Source organism: Clytia hemisphaerica, unplaced genomic scaffold (assembly GCF_902728285.1).
Source record: "Clytia hemisphaerica strain Z4C2 unplaced genomic scaffold, Clytia hemisphaerica genome assembly, whole genome shotgun sequence".
Lineage (NCBI taxonomy): Eukaryota > Metazoa > Cnidaria > Hydrozoa > Leptothecata > Clytiidae > Clytia > Clytia hemisphaerica.
The window spans coordinates 1,353,336-1,357,914 of record NW_027104060.1 but is presented as its reverse complement, the minus strand read 5'-3'; the positions used below and the strand labels follow the sequence as shown (position 1 = coordinate 1,357,914).

General features: G+C 34.8%; 1 long non-coding RNA gene across 1 annotated transcript; it reads left to right on the top strand.

The window, feature by feature from the left end:
• The first annotated feature begins 511 nt into the window (after positions 1-511).
• LOC136812391 (uncharacterized) lies at positions 512-1,596 on the top strand. The gene is made up of 2 exons (XR_010847347.1): positions 512-644; positions 928-1,596. It is a non-coding gene; the product is annotated as an uncharacterized lncRNA (long non-coding RNA).
• Positions 1,597-4,579: the final 2,983 nt, after the last annotated feature.

Below are 4,579 nucleotides of genomic sequence, written 5' to 3'. Positions count from 1 at the left end.
TCAAACTCATTGCCTTTAAATGGGTTAAAATTATATTTTCTTCTTGATTTGTTGTTAATTTGGAATTTTTCCGAATTTTTTTTGGAATTTAAATCTTTTGAGCAAGGACTCTTTTTGCGAATTTCATTTGTATTTTCAAACTTTTGAACACTTCCTTTTTGGAGTTTTAACATTTTTCAATTTTTTGATCGGGTTATTTTTTTAAATCCGCAGTTTTTGACCCAATCAAATCTTTTTGTACGAAAAGTAATATTTCCGACCTTTTTATCGAAACATTTTAGAATAGATCTTATCGGAGTTTTTGATTTTTCTAAAAAAGCAATGCATTGTGGGATTAGATATTTCTATTGTAATACTCCCGAAACGATCCCACAATGCATCGCTTTTTTAAAACTCCGATAAGATCCATTCTTTTGCCTATTCTGACTTTGACTCTTTTTGAAAATGAATTCTCCTAGTAGTTTGATATTTCGAGTCGATTAATTAAATTTCTTTTCTTTTACAGGGAACTGCTACTGCAGAAGTAAATTCACAAAACCATAAATCGAATTCAAGCCAGAAATATCTGTTTTACATTTGTTGAGATGGCAAACGATTTATGAATCAATATGAAATTGAACAAATCTTGAAAAAACATGGACAAGGTTAGTGAATATCTTAATACTCATAATTTCGGTAATTTTCATTTTAAAGGAATCGGCATTTCTTCCACTAGTTATAACGATCTTTTAATAAATGGTTTTTGATGTGATTTTTTAGTATTATGCTACTACTATACTTAAATTCACTAGCAAAGGAGTGCTTTAAGTTGACATATCTCAGTTTATGTATGGCCGTACTAAAAATTTAAAACGCCTGGAAGGTGGTAATACCATGTTTTTATATTTAGCCCATATTTAAATTTTATATTCATTTTTCCGTTTACAGATCTATATAGAGGACCTTGAGTCGACGATTTCTGCTAAAGATCATGCTTCTCCGCAAGCCTTCTTGGTAATTCTAACGCGACAGAGATTATCCTTGCTAAAATGATGAGAATTTTCATTTCATCCTTACACCATCGGAGGTCTTCAACGTACGGTGCTTGATTACCACGCCTACCTCGACTTAATTTCATACGCTGACCTTGACCGATAGTCGGACGTCTCGCAGTTGCTTTTGATGACATAGTGATCATACTGAGTAGAACGATTGGTCAAGTTGAGATGATTGAATCTCGTGAATGTTGATCCTTTCCTACGTTTTGCTATCCAGTGTAAAGATGCTCCAACGGATTCTTCCGACAGACTAATCGTGTTTCTGGAATGAATGGATTTATGAATGAATGGATTTATGAATGGATGGATTTATGAATGGATGGATTTATGAATGGATGGATTTATGAATGAATGGATTTATGAATGGATGGTTGAAAGAAATTACAGATCCCCAAGGAAGATGGTATCGAACTTTTTTATTTCTTTTTGTTTGGATTTTCTGATGTTTTGATTAATCAATAGGATTGTTGTTTAAGGTAAACTAATACACGTGCGGGTGGTCTTGTCAAAATTTTACACTCAAGAGATACTTTTAAGATAGTTAAATAGAATGAATGAAGATTTTATGTTGGGTGTTTCACTAAGGAAGAATTGGTGATGAATTTTAGGGGAGAATCTATCATTTGGAAATCATGTTTGATTAAGAAATAGTTTTTGGGGCAACACTTTCAAAACGTCATCAAAAACTATAACAAAACTATAGCTACATGCAAAGCTTGTCATCTGTACATAAACAACTTTCTTATCGTAATCTATTTACCTTTTGGAGTGGAATTTCTTTTTCCATTCGGAGCCGTAATAAGTAAGATTTCGACGATTTGAGGAAAGGCAAATTGTTGAAATGAAATGTTTAAAGTGAAGGAAAAACAAGAGTAATCTTTTTCAAATAAATTCGAAAGTGTCAAGTTATACTATTCTTCTGGTTCTGTTGTTAAAATTGTTTAACGATGACAAAGTCCGTCCAATTTTCTTCTAATCTTTGGTTTGAGCAGGGAAGTTCTTCTTTAATCAACTATCATTCAATGTTGATCAATTAGTACACCCTCTTCTCACAGACCCGGTAGGATTTTTTCAGCCAGTGGAGATAAAAATAACGGACTGAAACTCGATGGGGATTGATATCCCCATGTTTTTTATGACTTGGGATTTAAATTCTTTTGCTTCAAGTCAGAAAATTCAGTGGGGATGGGAAAAATAGCATAATATTTTGCAGTGAGGATTGGTTTATTTGGTTATTTTCAGTGGGGACAAAAATTGGAGTATAGTCATCCACTGGGATGATATTTTAGCCAATATTTTCAGTGGAAAGGGCTCCCACTGGGTCTGTGAGGGTGAGTGTATTTGTTGAAACAGTAGGTATTGATTCATTGTGTGTCTTTTTTCGATACCATGTCGTTGTGAGAAGGATAAGTATTTTGGATAAGGCGGACCCAAATAACGTATGTTAAAAGCAGGTTTGGCGAGGTCGCTTTGTTGTTTGTAACTCCTAATATTTTCTTGCATAATAGCCATCCCCCGCTTATTGAATTTTCGAAAGTTTCCCCCAGGACATTTTCAAACTCATTCTTATTCAATGTTTTGAAAGTTCCGCCTTTTGTCCTAATTCTGCTGTATTGGCCTCCTTTTCCAAAATTTTTAACCCGGGGGGGGGGCTTTTTAAGTTTTGAGATTTTTTCCAAGCCCCCCCCCTCCAGCTTTTAGGTACCCGCGAGTACTCTGCGATTTTACCCTATCTTCATTTCAACTTTTTTCTATGGCATTTTTCTAAGGCATTTCGATATCCTTATAAAATGACTGATCAAATGAATCGAAATGAACTCCTTGATAATTTCACATTCCCGTGGTTTGTCACTATTCCTTGCTACACTTAGTATGCTGCAATCACATCTACCTGGGTTTTTTGTTCTTGAGAAATTGCATCATCTTTAAATGAATTAACTATTTCGGTCCTATCAGATGTCACTACGGCAGCCGAATCACAAAACTGTTAATCTGTTTCCGTCATGTTGTCGAATATCTCTGCTACATTTCGCGTACTGTATGCGTTACCCAATACTATACTTGAAAAGAAAGCGAGCTTTTTAATTCGCAGGAAATGCCGTGGTTTATATTGGACACTTGGGCTGTGCCGGTAGACCAGTGGAGTAGCTGATTGTTGTTGAGCAGCAAGCTTCTGCTCTAGCTTTGCTGGTCCCTAGACTGAATCACCATGATAGTTCCTGTGATGGTGTTAATTGAAACTTATCCATGAATACATACGTAAGGCTCATAAGTGCCTCTGTTGACTAACTAAAATAAATTAAATTAGATAATAAAAAGATTTTTGACAATTTCAATTGATATGAAAATTAATTAACCAAACATTTCCATCGTTTGGTTGCCAGTGTAGTAATTGAGGTTTAACAGCAACAGGGTTAACAGGAACAGGGTTAACAGGAACAGGGTTAACAGGAACAGGGTTAACAGGAACAGGGTTAACAGGGACAGGGTTAACAGGAACAGGGTTAACAGGGACAGGGTTAACAGGGACAGGGTTAACAGGGACAGGGTTAACAGGGACAGGGTTAACAGGGACAGGGTTAACAGGGACAGGGTTAACAGGGACAGGGTTAACAGGGACAGGGTTAACAGGGACAGGGTTAACAGGGACAGGGTTAACAGCAACAGGGTTAACAGGAACAAGGTTAACAGGAGCAGCATTCCCCATTGGTGGGGCAAAGGAGACATCCTCCATCGGACGCTCGTGAACAACCCCATCTAAAAGACATTATACAAAAGCCTGTAAGTCAGTTAAGATTACAAATGAATATACGTTCAAAATAATATTGGTTGCGTCAAATTAAATAAATAAATATTAAATATATCTTTAAATAATTTCCCACTTATGTAAATAAAAAAACTAATGAATATTTCAGAAACTAATTTCTTTTGTTTTAACTAAAAGATACTAAATTAGGTAACATAGAATTGGTTGCATTAAATAATGAATATAAGATAAAATAATTTCCATTATTTTCACTAAGATTCACTAAATTAGATACTAAAAAGCTTTTTGACAATTTCCATTGTAATAAAAATGAAATAACCAATAATTTACTTTCCAACCGGCATAAAATTTTACTAAAAGTACAATTTTTCTAGGATTAGCAGTATAACTCAAATTATTCTATTCTGTAATTGTGTCATCCATAAATTCATTGTTTTAATTACTCAATAATTGCTTAATGTGGTCACTCACTCTTCTCAAGTTGACAATTAGTCTGTCTTTTCTAATCGACTCTAAAATAAAAGAGTAAAAGGTTTGTTCAACTCGGAATTTCACATTACACGTCTTCTTTGATATACCAAAAGTATCGAAATAAGATAGAAAAAATAAAATAATAAGATAATGACAAATAAAACCAAAATTAATAAGGGTAAGGGTAGTAAGGATATTCGTAGTAGTGGGGATTGTCGAGTGGTTGATATGGTGGAGGGTCGTCAAATGGTCGGTAGCGTGGTGGTGGTACAGTGGTGGTTGAGGGGCTTCATTGTTTATTGGT